The sequence below is a fragment of the Excalfactoria chinensis genome, unplaced genomic scaffold, assembly GCF_039878825.1.
Source record: "Excalfactoria chinensis isolate bCotChi1 unplaced genomic scaffold, bCotChi1.hap2 Scaffold_71, whole genome shotgun sequence".
Taxonomy (NCBI): domain Eukaryota; kingdom Metazoa; phylum Chordata; class Aves; order Galliformes; family Phasianidae; genus Excalfactoria; species Excalfactoria chinensis.
Window position 1 is genome coordinate 198960 of NW_027315711.1, and position 15367 is coordinate 214326.

Genomic DNA, 15367 nt, shown 5'->3' on the forward strand with positions numbered 1-15367 from the left:
ATGGCCTCATCAGCACAGCCGTAGCCTGCGACCAGCGCCTGCACACCCCCATGTACTTCTTCCTGCTCAACCTGGCCCTCCTCGACCTGGGCTGCATCTCCACCACTCTCCCCAAAGCCATGGCCAACACCCTCTGGGACACCAGGGCCATCTCCTACGCAGGATGTGCTGCACAGCTCTTTTTCTTCTCATTCTTCATGTCAGCAGAGTATTCCCTTCTCACCATCATGTCCTACGACCGCTACGTTGCCATCTGCAAGCCCCTGCACTACGGGACCTTGATGGACAGCAGAGCTTGTGCCACCATGGCAGCAGCTGCCTGGGGCACTGGAGTTCTCTATTCCTTGCTTCACACTGCCAGTATGTTTTCACTGCCTCTCTGTCAAGGCAATGTTGTCAACCAGTTTTTCTGTGAAATCCCCCAGATCCTCAAGCTCTCCTGCTCAGGCTCCCAACTCAGGGAAGTTGTGTTGCTCATTTTTAGTGTCAGTTTATGCTTTGGGTGCTTTGTTTTCATAGTCGCGTCCTATGTGCAGATCTTCATGGCTGTGCTGAGGATGCCCTCTGAGCAGGGACGGCACAAAGCCTTCTCCACGTGCCTCCCTCACCTGGCCGTTGTCTCCCTGATGGCTGACGGGCCATCCCTGGGCTCCTGGCTGGGGTCTGTTCTTTCAGGCTCACATCTGTCAGTGCCTCTGAGAGGCCAGCAGCAGCAGCTGGCTTGCATGTTGGTTGTCAGGACCCCTCTTGCTCATTCCCTGTGAGACCCTGCACAGGACAAGTTCTTGGATATGGGTTATCACGTCAGAAGTTTCCAAGCTTCATAGAATCATAGAATCATAGAATTACCCAGGTTGGAAAAGACCTCTAAGATCATCAAGTCCTACCACTGCCTAACCAGTACCCTAACTCTATTAACTCTCTGCTAAATCATATCCCTGAGCACCACATCCAAACAGCACTTAAACACATCCAGTGATGGTGACTCAACCACCTCCCTGGGAGCCCATTCCAGTGTTTAACTGCCCTTTCTGTAAAGAAGTGTTTCCTCGTGTCCAACCTGAACTTGCCCTGGCACAACTTGAGGTCATTTGTCCTCGTCCTGTCACTTGTCACCAGTGAGAAGAGACTTGTCCTGCTCTCACTGTAAGCACCCTTCAGATACTGCAAGAGAGTGATGAGGTCTCCCCTCAGCCTCCTTTTCCCCAGACTAAACAACTCCAGCTTCCTCAGCCTCTCCTCATAGGGTTGATTCTCCAAGCCTTTCACAAGCCTTGTTGCCCTTCTCTGGACCTGCTCCAGCACCTCCATGTCTTTTTTGTACTGAGGTGCCCAAAACTGAACACAGTACTCAAGGTGAGGCCTCACCAATGCCGAGTACAGGGGCAGGATGACTTCCCTAGTCCTGCTCACCACACCATTCCTGATCCAAGCCAGGATGCCATTGGCCCTCTTGGCCACCTGGGCACACTGCTGGCTCATATACAGCTGACTGTCCATCAGCACACCAAGGTCCCTTTCCATCAGGCAGCTTTCCAGCCACACCTCCCCAAGCCTGTAGGGTTGCCTGGGGTTGTTGTGACCAAAATGCAGGACCCGACACTTGGTCCCATTGAAACTCATTCCATTAACCTTGGCCCATCGATCAAGTCTATCCAGGTCCCTCTGTAGTGCCCATCTCCCCTCAGGCAGATCAACACTCCCTCTCAACTTGGTGTCGTCTGCAAACTTACTGAGGGAGCACTCAATCCCCCCATCAAGATTATCAATGAAGATGTTAAACAAAAGCGGTCCCAAGCACCGAGCCCTGGGAGATGCCGCTCGTGACCGACCGCCAACTGGATTCCACCCCATTTGACCACAACTCTCTGGGCCCGGCCATCCAGCCAGTGCTTCACCCAGCAGAGTGTGCGCCCATCCAAACCACGGGCAGCCAGCTTCTCTGCAAGAATGTTATGGGGACAGTGTCAAAGGCCTTACTGAAGTGTAGGTAGACCACATCGACAGCCTTCCCTTCATCCACCAAGCAGGTCACCTTGTCATAGAATGAAATCAGGTTAGTCAAACAGGTTCTACCATTCCTAAACCCATGCTAACTAGGCCTGACCTTTAATTGGTCCCTGATGGTTCCTGAGATTATCCTTTCCATAACCTTCCCGGACACTGAGGAGAGACTGATGGACCTGTAGCTGCCAAGATCATCTTTCTGACCCTTTTTGAAGATGGGCATCACATTCGCCAGCCTCCAATCCACCGGGACATCCCCAGTCAGCCAAGACTGCCAAAAAATGATGGAGAGTGGTTTGGCGACCACATCCGCCAACTTCCTCTAGGAGCAAACTCTAGGGTGCAATCCATCCGGCCCCATGGACTTGTAAACATCCAGCTTTTGAAACAGGTCCAAAACTATCTCATAGTGGATCATGTAGGGCTTATTCCGTTCCCCCTCCATCTACCAGTGCAGGGGCCCGTGTTCCCAGGGAGCAACAAGTTTTACTATTAAAGACTGAAGCAAAGAAGGTATTAAGTAGCTCAGCCTCATCCCGATCCTTGGTGACTCAGTTGCCCTCAGCATCCAACAAGGGGTGGAGATTTTCCCTAGCCTTCCTCTTGTTGTTGATGTGTTTATAAACATAGTTACTGTTCTCCTTTACCTTAGCAGCCAAGCTCAGTTCTAGCTGCACTTTGGCTTTCCTAATCTTCTCCCTGCACAGCTTCACTACATACCTGTAATCCTCACTACATACCTGTAATCCTCACATCTGTAATCCTCATACCGGTAACCCTGTCACATCTAACTCCCCTCCCTTCCCCCCTCGGACCCAGTTTAAAGCCCTGGTAGTCAATCCAGAGAGCTTGTTCCCCAGCACACTTCTGCCCCACTCGCTCAGTTGAGTCCGTCAGGAGCCCACATACCCAGTTTCTCAAAGGCCTGCCCGAGATCCAAATACCCAAAGCCTTGATCAAGTCACCACCCCCTCAGTCAGCATGTTCTCCTCCATCTTCCTGGGTCCCAGCCGTCCACTGGAAGGACAGAGGAGAATGCTACCTGCACCCCTGATCCCTTCAGCATCTTTCCAAGGGATGCAAAGTCCTGTTGAACATTCTTTAGTTTCCTCATTGCAGCATCCTGGGACCCAGCCTGAATGACAACAGAAGGATAGCAGTCTTCCGGTTTAATGAGCCATGGTAGAGCCTTCCCACTGTCTCTAACATGTGTCCCTGGAAGAGAGCACGCCTCACTGGAGAGATTATCTGGGTGGCAAATGGGAGCCTCAGTGCCCCCCAGCAAGGAGTCCCCAGTTACTAAGACTCTCCGCCCTTTTTTGGTGGCACTGGTATTGAGGCAGTGCCCTGACCGGCCTCGCTCCCTGTGCTTGTTACTCCCTGTATTCTCAGTGTGCTTCTCAAGGCATGAGTTTGGACCACTTTGCAGACCTTCATCCCTCTCCTGTGCAAGAGCCTCTGTGAGGAACACACTCAAGAATTTCCAGTCAGGAAAGAAGAACTGTTTATTCAGCATTGTTTATTATATAACAGCTCTCTGTGAAGAGCTGTTTATTCAGCACTGCAGTAGTGTGTGCGCCCACTGCTGACCATTGCACAACTTGTCGGTGAAACCCATTCTGTTATATACCCTGGGTCTGGCGCAGGTAGAGCCTCTCCTGGCACCCACTGGTCGAGCATCTCAGGCTCACAGTCTACCGAAGCTCTTACTGCGTTACACTTCCACAGCTACGTTACACTCCCACACAATGTCTGTTAGCAACCCATTGTCTTTGGGCATGTTCTGTGCTTCTTACATCGAGAGGAGGGCAATGTTTTCAACAGCCTGCACTAGTTCTGTCCTGTACCGGACTCTCCCCTACCCTACATAATTACCTCACCTGACGCCTGTGCTTATTTTACTATGGTCAGACTGCCCTAGTCTCAAGTTTACTCTGACTGGAAGCTTTCTCTGTGAAAAGCAACTTAAGCTACAAACAGAAATACTGGCTATTTCCACTGCAAAAACACAGTCTGCCTCTCACACCTCAAATCTCTCACTCAGGGACGCTGCAGGGGACACTGCAGGGGTTGGCAGCACCATGGGGGCTTGGGAGCAGACGCTTCCTTCTGCTTAGAGTAGAGACGAGGCTCCAGCCCCTTTCCCCTCTCGGGCTGTCTAGATCTCTGACCTGCAGGTGAGCAGCTGGATTGGCTACTCCCACTCGCATGGACTCAGGATGAGGCTGCGTGTCTGCGGTGGAAGTAGGCTCACACCTCCTCCTGTCTGTCTCCCTCAGAGATCCCCAAGAGCTCCTCGGGTTGCTGCTATCTTGCAGCAGCCTGGCCGTCTGCTCCAGCAGCTCCTCGAGCAGGGTACACCGGCAACCAGGTTCTTTTAACTTAACTAGCTCGTAGGTATGGTGAGATGTTTCCTTTATTGCCATCTAAATGGAAACCACAGTGAACTGGACGACCCGCTGCTGTTCTTCTCCAGTGCCAGAGAAGTCCACGCATCCCAGCGCCACGAAAGGTGGTCCGTACAGCCCAGCACTGTAGGAGGCGGTTCCGCCCAACACCGCTTAAAGCCACTGTGCCCCAGCCTCCATTTGGTGCTGGGCCAGAAGGCCGCACTGCCCCACAGCGCAGAAGGCCACTGCCCCGCCCTCCATTATGTGCTGGGGGCACAGGGTCGCACTGTCCAATAGCACTGAAGGCCACTGCCCCACCCTCCATTATGAGCTGGGCCAGCACACAGCACAGAAGGCCACTGGCACAGCACCCCCACGGCATTCACTGTCTGCACACCCTTGCGACAGGGACGAGAGGCAGTGGGCGCTACGGGGTCAGGGGCAGCTGTCCTTGCAGACCCCACAAAGGAGAGCGACTGTCGGTGGCCTTTGGCCACAGCTTTTGGAGGCCAAGGGTCTTTTCAGATCCCCGTGGCCATGCTGCGAGACAGCGCGGGACGGGGACAAGCCAAGTACGGCCGGCCCTCTCCCCGCCGGGGCCCGGCACAGCCCCCGGCCTGCGCTGCGCAGCGGGAGAACAGCTGGGAGCTGGAGGTGCTGAAGGCCCAGCTGGAGGGCGAGCGGCTCCACTGCCAGGAGCTGCAGCGCCGCTGGGCTGCTGAGAGATGTGAGCTGCAGGAGGCGGCAGAGCGGGAGCGGCAGCTGCTGGTCGACCAGCTGCGTTGTGCCTGGGAGAAGCAGCAGGCCCAGGAAGAGCAGCGGCTGAAGGAGTGGGAGCAGCGGCAGCGGGCGACGGTGACCCGGCAGCTGCTGCGCTGGAAGGAGGCCGAGCTGCAGGCAACAAAGGAGCTGCTGCAGCGTGAGTGCGATGCGGCCCTGCGCCGGGCTCGGGAGCTGCAGCAGCAGCTGGCCAAGGTGCTGAGGAACCCCGCCAGGTGCAGCAGGGAGGCCCCTGCCCAGCTGCAGGACGTCCTCAGCAAGCTGCGCTGGGAGACGGATGGTGAGCAGCCTGCCTGCATCCGCCACCTCCAGCATCAGCTGGAGCTGGAGAGGAGGCTCTTCAACCAGTACATCGTGGGGAGCTGGGAGGGCAAGTCCCCTCACACAGAAAGCCATGGAACATCCTGCTCCCAGGACAGAGAAGGAGCTCTGTGCCGCCACCGTGCAGAGCAGGGCTCCAGTCGACCGGCTGTGAAGAACACTCACGTCCAGGTGAGATAACACACTGAGAGAATAGGGATTGTTCAGCCTGGGGAGGGGAATTTCTGGCGACACCAAAGAGCAGCCCTCCAGTGCCTGAAGGAGAAAGCTGGAGAGGAACCGGTTGTAAGGGAGGGTGGTGATACAACAAAGGACAACACCCTGAAAGTAGAAGAGGGGAGATCTGGATGAGATATAAGGAAGAAAGATGGGGCACCGTGAGGGTGCAGAGGCGCTGGCACAGGCTGCCCAGAGAGGCTGTGGTTGCCATACCCCTGGCAGTGCTCCAGGCCAAGCTGGAGGCACCTTTGGGCATCCGGACCTAGTGGAAGCTGTCCCTGCCCATGGCAAGGGCTTGGAACGGGAGAGTCTTGGAGGCCCCTTCCTACACAAACCATTCTGTTATTCTATGATTTTCTGGTTCTAGGTGCCAGAGACAGCCAAGGAAGATCTGGGGCTCCTATGCAGCCGGCCCTCTCCTTGCTGGGGTTCAGCACAGCCCCCCGCCTGTCCTGCGCAACGGGAGGAGAACAGGCAGCAGTTGGAGGCACTGCAGGCCCAGCTGGAGGGCGAGCAGCTCCGCTCCCAGGAGCTGCAACGCCGCTGGGCCAGCGAGAGACGTGAGCGGCAGGAGGCGGCAGAGCGGGAGCGACAGCTGCTGTCCGACCGACTGCTCTCCAAGTGGGAGCAGGAACGGGTGTCAAAGCTGCAGCGCCAGCGGGAGCAGAGCCTGAGGCAGTGGAAAGCAGAGATCCGCCAACTGCTGCAGGAGAAGGAGGCCCAACTGCGCCAGATGCAGGAGCTGATGCAGAAGCGTCGCAATGACACCATCCGCCAGGCATGGCATCTGCAGCGGCAGCTGACAGAGGTGCTGCTGAAGAGCGGCAGCAGCAGAGTGGACCGCAGAATGCAGCTGGAAGTCCAGCGGCAGCTCTGCTGGAAGTCCCGCGGAGAGCAGGCAGCCCATACCCTGCGCCTCCAGCGTGAGCTGCAGGAGCAGAGAAGACACTTCCTGCAGTACATCCTGGAGCACGGGGAGGGGCAGCCACCCGCCTCCTGCAACGGGGCCAGGGCCTGCCATCGGGCTGTAGCAGAGGTGGGTGTTCAGGCTGCAGATCAACAAGAGGCCTGCCCACCTGAGCGCAGGGAGCTGCAGGAGCAGGACGTCCATCTGCAGAGGAAGCTGAAGGAGCTGCAGAGACAGTGCAGCCTCCTTGAAGAGAGCTGCCTGCTGTGGAGCAGAAGCTCTCAGCAGATGCAGGAGGAGGTGGAGTGGCTCAAGGACAAGACGCGTACGCTCAGCCTCCGTACCCAGCAGCTGTGGGAAAGAGTCTGTCAGCTCAAGGAGGCCTCTACCACATCTGAAGAGGACACAGAGAAGGCAGAGGAAGTCAACCAGCCGCAGGGACAGAATTTAGAGAAGGAGAATGAGACGGCCAAGGAAGACCCGGGGCTCCTGGGAAGCCGGCCCTCTCCTCGCTGGGGCCCGGCACAGCCCCCTGCCTGCCCTGCATGGCAGGAGGAGAACAGGCAGCAGCTGGAGGCACTGCAGACCCAGCTGGAGGTCGAGCAGCTCTGCTCCATGGAGCTGCAGTGCCGCTGGGCCAGCGAGAGACGTGAGCGGCAGGAGGCGGCAGAGCGGGAGCGGCAGCTGCTGTCCGACCGACTGCTCTCCAAGTGGGAGCAGGAACGGGTGTCAAAGCTGCAGCGCCAGCGGGAGCAGAGCCTGAGGCAGTGGAAAGCAGAGATCCGCCAACTGCTGCAGGAGAAGGAGGCCCAACTGCGCCAGATGCAGGAGCTGATGCAGAAGCGTCGCAATGACACCATCTTCCAGGCATGGCATCTGCAGCCGCAACTGGTGGAGGCGCTGCTGATCAGTGGCAGCAGCAGAGTGGACTGCAGAATGCAGCTGGAAGTCCAGCGGCAGCTCTGCTGGAAGTCCCGCGGAGAGCAGGCAGCCCATACCCTGCGCCTCCAGCGTGAGCTGCAGGAGCAGAGAAGACACTTCCTGCAGTACATCCTGGAGCACGGGGAGGGGCAGCCACCCGCCTCCTGCAACGGGGCCAGGGCCTGCCATCGGGCTGTAGCAGAGGTGGGTGTTCAGGCTGCAGATCAACAAGAGGCCTGCCCACCTGAGCGCAGGGAGCTGCAGGAGCAGAACGTCCATCTGCAGAGGAAGCTGAAGGAGCTGCAGAGACAGTGCAGCCTCCTTGAAGAGCAGAGCTTCCTGCTGTGGAGCAGAAGCTCTCAGCAGATGCAGGAGGAGGTGGAGTGGCTCAAGGACAAGACGCGTACGCTCAGCCTTCGTACCCACCAGCTGTGGGAAAGAGTCTGTCAGCTCAAGGAGGCCTCTACCACATCTGAAGAGACCACAGAGAAAGCAGAGGAAGTCAACCAGCCGCAGGGACAGAATTTGGAAAAGGAGAATGAGACGGCCAAGGAAGGCCTGGGGTTCCCAGGCAGCACAAGCAGCAAGCTACTGGAGATGTATAGCTGCCCCCAACGTTCCCTGAGCAACCTGGAGAGGCAGTGCCAGGCCCTGAAAGCCCAGAACCACCTGCTGAGAGAGGGATGCTCTCCAGTAGTGTGCCAGAAGCTGCAGAGTCTCCAGCAGGCTGAGGTCAAACTTGGAGCGCTCGGCAAGCATCTGGACGAGAAATGCGTGCAGCTCCAGGAGAATGGGAAAGAGCTGAGGCTGCACAGAAATCCTGAACAGGAATGCTCCAACCCCCAGGAAAAGCAGGGGGAGTCAAAAGTGTGGCCAATGGCAGTCTGCAGCATGCATTCTTGCAGACCAACATCACCACTAATACGAAGATTCTTAGCTCGTCACAGCTACGATCCTTTTGATGGCCCTAATGAGGACCCAGAAAATGAGCTTCCACTGACAGCTGGACAATACATTTACATCTGTGGAGACATGGATGAGGATGGCTGGTTTCTGGGAGAGCTGACGGACGGCACAAGAGGACTGGTCCCTTCCAATCTGGTGGAAGAAGTTTCAGATGATGACCTGGATACCACCGTGCCTCCATAGCTTCGTTATCTCCTGCTGGACACTGATGATGAAGCAGCAGGAGCAGTGGCAGAAAGTTATGGTCACCATCTAGAAATCTGTGCATGTGTGTTGGCTCAGCCTGGGGGATGCCAAGATTCCTCTCCATAAGACAGCAACATCTAATCAAGATTCCACCTTTCTGGATGAAGGCTACCTCCTGCTCCACTTGATGTTCAAGTGGAGTGTGGTCCAACAGCAGTGAGACCTTAAAAATTCATCACTTGTATGACTGAGAATTTATTACATTGGACTGGATTTAAAAAAAAAACAACACCAAAAACATCAAAAACACCAAAACAACAACAACAAAATTATTAAAAAAAATTAAAAAATAAAAATAACCAAACCCAAAATGCGTGTCCAGTCTTCTTGTTTTCTGGCAGTCTGCTTTTGTAAAGGTACGAGGAAAGGAAGAGGCTGAGGAGAGCCTCCAAAGTCTTTCTCAAGCTCTCTACCTACAAGTATTAGAATCAAGAGAGAAAGGAATCATCGCTGCTTGCCTCTGTTCTTTAGGGCACCTGAAGTACCTTGGAAGGCCACACTTCCTGAGCCCTACAGACAGTCTGTCCCAAAGCAACTGTTTGATCATTTCCATTGGGTGACAATGCATAGTGCTTGTATCATCTGCAGGCACGGACTCAGATGCAAATCCACATCCTTAACTGTAGGTCTGTACATCCTTTCTATACATACTCCAGCTCCCCCTTGAAATTTTCTGTCTGTCCCTGCATGTCAGCAGAGCACTTAACAAGTCTCCTTCATGTCTAGACACCAACTGCCCACACAAGTGCATGTGATAATGCACACGGCTGCGGCCAGCACTCTGTGTAAGGGAAGCTGTCAGAGAGCTGCACATCAGGGAGGGATTCCTTGGTCTCAGCCTCTGCTTGCTTTTCTGGCTGGCTGTGAGGGACACTCACGTCCAGGTGAGATGGCACACTGAGAGGGTGAGGATCTCTGGAGATAGGAGAGTTGCATTCCTTGAAGCCAGATGTGCATTCTTCATTCTCGAGTGTTGAATTCTCTTTTGGTGTTGAATGTCAGGGTGTGCATTCTGCATTCACGTGTGCAAAAAGGTGTTTGCAGGTGTACTGTTTGTTCTTGAACACTTGTGTGTATGCACATGGTTGAGAGCAAGGCTGTGCAAGTCTTCATGCATGAGCGTGCATGGAGTTGTGAGCAAGGGGGGGTTGCACACATGTAGGTGTGCAGGGGTGAACAAATTTGTGCAGCTACACAAGTGTGTCCATGCACTGCAGAGATTTGTGCATGCATGTGGGAGGGCGTGCAAGGACGAGGTGGTACATGTGTGTGTGTGTGCGTGCAGGCGGGGAGTGCAAGACTGGGGTCGTGCCCATTTGCACAAGCACAGAGGTGTGCAAAGCAGTGGGCGATTGCTACTTGCAAGAAGCAAGCGTGTCAGTGCTCCAGTTGTAAGGAAGTGCTTTGCTGGACCAGGTCAGAGCCGAGCCTGCAATGGCAGCCTCCTTTGCACAGCCCACCGAGGGTGACGCAGTTGTGCTTTCTGAGCAGCTCAGGGACGTTCTGGACAGAAAGAGCCGAGTCCAAAGTGCCTGGTGTGAAGTGCTCCGAACATTGGGCTCTCTGGGCGAGCTCCGGGCTGACAGCACCGCTCCCCTCTGCCCTCGCCTGGGCCTGCTGGGAGCTGCAGGGCCTGCTGGGAGCTGCAGGCCCCGCAGGAACTACCACTCCCAGGATGCTGTGCGGCAGCTCCGGGCGCCGCCATGACAGTGCTGGGTGCAGGGCTGTGCAGGGCTGGGCCTGTGGGCTCAGGTCGCCGGCTGCTCCTTCCCTGAGCCTGCCAGGAGGTAAGGCACTGTGAGGATGGTTTGGGGGAGCGGTCTGCAGTGTGCTGAGCAGTTGCTGTGCTGCCTGGGAAGGACGCAGCTCCCAGCCCACGGCTTGAGAAGGGAGAGCAGGGCCCATGTCTGGGTGCGGCAGTGCAGCACAGGCAGGAGCTGCCGAGGAAGCATTTCTCTCTCGGGGAGCTCTGCTGGTTTTGCTGCTCCAGGTGGATCTGTGCTGGGCGTTCCTGGTTCTCCGTTGGCACTTTCTCCATAGGGATGAATGGCAGCTCCCCCTTCCTTCCCAGCAGTGCCTCAGCAGCTGTCAGTGCTCCTGGAGCCCTGTTGTGTGCAGCTGTCTGTGCCATGGCTGCACTGAGCAGCGCTCTGAACGTCTGCAGCTCAGTTTCCTTCAGACAGACACACAGACATAACCTTGCCTTCTGCCTTGCTTCCTCCTCTTCTCTGGGCTATTGGCTACAGTCCTGCAAGAGTTAGGCCAGCTCTCTCCACTTTCCTGCTCTGCTTTCTGGTTCTGTGTGGAGCTGTATGGAGCAGTGGGTTGTGACATGGGCCGTGTTCTCCTTCCCTCACTGTGCTGGGTAGCAAAGCTCTTTGTTTTGTTGTGTTTTGCTTTGTTTATTTGTTTTGGGGGGGCTGCCATGCTCCAAGCAGTTCTGTTCCTGGCAGTGAGGCTGCAGGGAGGTCGGTCATCTCAGCAGTCATCGACGCTGTAAGTGCTGCAGCTCTGCAGCCATGTATGGCATTCCTAGTGTGCAGAGACAGATGGGACCCAGAGGGCTTATGGAGGGGATGTAGAAAGGGGAGACATAGATTGGACTCCAAAAGAAGATGGAGGGGGTATGGAGAAGACTAGGAAGAGGACGTAGAGAGGACGTAGGTGGGACATGGAGGTGAGAGAGATGGGGCGTGAACTGGATAGAGAGGGGTGAGAAGGCAAGGTGGATTGTGGGGACAGGGGCACAGGTCAAGGGCCAAGTCCAGCTCTGCAACCACAGCAACCTGTCGGGGACGCCGGCCTGCGGCTGGGGCTGGAGCAGAGCAAGATGGAGGGGGGAACCCTCAGGAACGGAAAAAATCTCAAGATGGGGCTTTCTCCATCCCTCAGCCTGCAGCGCAGCCACACGACCTAGGCAGGCCTCAGACTCTGATCCTGCTGCTGGGTACTGCAGGGTGCAGCCTGGCTCAGTCCTCTCTGCACCTGGTGACTGATGGCTGTGTGTGGGATCGCAGCGAGCCTCCTCCACTACAGGGGAGGGGATCCTGGAGGGGAGGGCTGTGTCCGATGGTGGTGGCAGATCTGGGACACTGCCCTTTTTGCTGCCCAGTTTGCCCTGAAGGTGGGCCCTGAAGGGGGCGCGGGGAGGTGGGCTTTCTAACTGAATGAACGGCCACAGGCAGAGGTATAGCAAAGGTGAACGCAAGACATTTAATCATTTAACATACCAAACAGTAAATAAATGACAATATTCCCAACCATTTCCCACCCTAACAATTATTTCTGATCCCACCCCCTAAAACTCCCACCCCCAATCAGTTTCTCGCCCCCTCCCCACCCCGCTCCCTCCCGCCAATAGTTCCCTCCCTCTGCCAAAAACCTCCCAGCCCCCTGTTGTAATACCGGAAGAATTGTACAGAGCAGCAGCCGTGGATCAAGAGAAGGACTTCACAGAGCAGCAGCTGTGGAGCAGGATCAACAGCACGAGGACCAAGGACACCTCTAGGAAAAGAATGAATGGCTCGCGGCTTTGAAGGGGGGTTTTAGGGTTGTTATTGCGGTAGCTTTCCTCCAATGAGTGTGTGTGATTTTTAAACGCCTTCGTCTGTCTGCTATAAAAGTATGGCTTTTCGGGCAGTCAATGGACGCAGCTCTATTTAACCATGTTGCTGTGTGGCTGTTAGTCCTAGCGCGCTGGCCTTTTGCGTTCAGGTTAGCCAACTATTGTCTCAGGAACTAGAATTATTAGGAATTATCCATGTTCTCGTGCTGTTGATCCTGCTCCACAGCTGCTGCTCTGTGAAGTCCTTCTCTTGATCCACGGCTGCTGCTCTGTAAAATTCTTCTGGTATTACAACAGCCCCCCAGATTCCCACCCCAGGAATTCCTTCCTCCAAATTCCAACACTTTGAGAGTGTAACATTATCAGAGTACAATTTCTCCCCCAGAATTGCCACCCCACCAAGTTCCCTCCCCCTCCCCACATCCCCAGGGCCAGCAGTTACAGAGTCGTCATTTTTGATGCCAGCCATCTCCCACCGCAGACATTTGTCTCCCCAACGGTTTCCCACCCCCCAGATTCCCACCCCAACAGTAGCAGAGTACAGCCATTTCATTGCCCACCCCAAACTCCCACCCTCCAACCAGTCCCCCGGCCCAACAATTCCCCACCCCAAATTCCCACCCGCCAGCCATCCCCCACCCTAATATTGGCCACCCCAAGAATTCCCACCCCCTCCCCCCTCAGCCAACCATCTCCCACCCCCCACCCAGCATTTCCCACCCCCCACCCAGCATTTCCCAGCCCGGAGCTTTGACAGTGCAACGCTTTGGCGGTCCATCAGCTTCAGAGCCCCGCAGTGCCCCAGTCCAAGATGCCGTTTGCGGACAGCCCAGTTTGGGAGGGGTAGGGCTGGGGCCGGTGCTGGTGCCCCTGGAACACTGCCGCTGCTCTCTGGGTGTCGTGGGGGCCGGCGAGGAGCCCAGGGCTACAGGGAAGCGCATCGGTCGGCTACGGCCACGTCTCCTGCTACAGCAAGTGGGCCGGTTTCTTGGTACACTCCCGCTGGAGCCGCTGTTGGGCTGTGATGGGCACCGAGTCCTCCTGCTGGCCGCCGTGCTGGCACAGGCAGCTCCGCCTAGCGCCGGTGTTTGTGGCCTAGAACATGCTGGCCATGCGGTGGCTTCCTGGTTGTGGCGGGGATGCTGCCAGTGTGCTGCTTGTAGCCGCTGCTCTTGCCTCTTGTGGTGGTGCAGGTGGGTGCTGTCACTTGGCCGGCTGGCTGCTGTCCCCGTGGTGCTTGTCTGCCAGCCGGCAGGAGATGCAGCCGGGTGGCAGTGGCAGGCGGCTGAGAAGCACCCGGGGCTGCCTCCGTCGTGCCTCCTCCATCAGACGTGCAGTGCAGGGCGATGGAGGTGTGGGGGCAGCCAGGGGGGTGGGCAGCACCAGGCGGCTGAGATGCACCCGGGGCTGCCTCCGCCGCGCCTCTTCCATCAGATGTGCGGTGCGGGGCGACAGAGGTGCGGGGGCAGCCAGGGGGGTCGGCTCAGGCAGCTCAGGGGATGCAGGCAGGTCCTGGTTGTGCTGGGGGACCTCCAGAGCACTCGTCGCTTCTGAAAAAGCAAGAGCATCCCCCAGACCAGAAGGATGATGGCAGCCTTCCCACACCTGCTGACCTGCTGCAGACAGCCACCCGTCACCTCTGGAAGCCACAAACTCACCAACAATCCAGGTGAGCAAATTGTCCATTTCCACATCGTCCTCCGGTCTCTTGCTGCTGGGTGTCTCTTCTGGAACAGGCAGAAAATGCCCAGTGGGGCAGGGCCAGCTTTCCCACGCCCGCTCAGTGCAGACACCCCCCCACCAGCTCTGCTGCCCCCAGACTCACCGTTGCTGATCCACGCCAGCAGATCGTCAAAGTCTTCGCTGTTGTCCAGGATGCCGGTCTCGGATGTGACTTCTGGAGAAGGAAGAAAATCCATTGCCCAGTGGGGCAAGGCCAGCTCTCCCACAGCCACTGGGTGCCAACCAGCCTGGCCAGCTCTGCTGCCCCCAGACTCACCGTCGTTGATCCATGCCAGCAGATCGCCCATGTCTGCGGTGTCCTGCAGGGTGCCTGCGCTTGTTGTCCGTGCTGGAAAAGCCAGAACATCCCCAGTGGGGCAATGCCAGCTTTCCCACAGCCGGCCGGTGCGGACAGCCAGCCGCCCGCTCTGCGGCCCCTGAACTCACCGCCTGATTCCAGCGTGGCAGCGCTGCAGGTGAGCGGAGTCGTGTCGGGCTGGGGGCAGACGTCGGTGGGTGCTGGCTGCCCCTGGTCCTCCATGAGCGCCACGGCGTCTTGAAAGGGCTCCATCGGCGGCTCCCAGCTGGCGGGCAGGGTGCAGGGCACGGGGAGCACCTGCTGCTGCAGTGCCGGTACCTGGAAGAGAAGTGGCGGGGGGCCGGGGCGGCCGGGGGCCTGCAGCAGGCAGGTGCCTGCAGGCTGCGAGGGCTCTGCATGGGGCACGGCCGCAGGCCACAGCCCCATGGGCTGCTGGGGCAGCAGCGTCCCTGCCGGCAGGGGATGTCCCCAGCAGGGAGCAGGGGCGGTGGGGGGAGCCATCGCTGGGTGCAGCCCCCCAGGTAGCAGCTGCAGCAGCGGTAAGTGCAGCCCTGCAGTTGGGGGCAGGCCCCCAGGTGGCAGCTGAGCCACGGTTGGGGGCAGCCCCCCAGCTGGGAGCTGCGCTGCCTGTCCCCAGACACCTGGTACCCCAGGCCAGACAGAGGCCTGAGGCGCCAGGTGGGTGGCAATGGGGACAGGGAGGGGTTGGGGTGGTACCGGCATCGGTCCGCGGATGGTGGGCTGCATCCAGGCGGGGTCCGGTGGCGGCACAGTCGCTTGAGTGAAGGTGGCGTCAGGTGTCAGAGGCACCGTCAGCGCTCCTCGAGGGATTCTCTCTGTGGGGAAAGGCCAGAAGGGGCACTGGGCTGAGATCTGGGCTGCTGGGCTGAGATCTGGCTCACGAGGGTGGCATCTGGGGCGCTGGGCTGGGATCTGGGGCGCTGGGGCCAGCTGAAGCTCGGGAGCAGGGGGAGCCTGCTGCCTTACCTGCCATGACAGCTGGA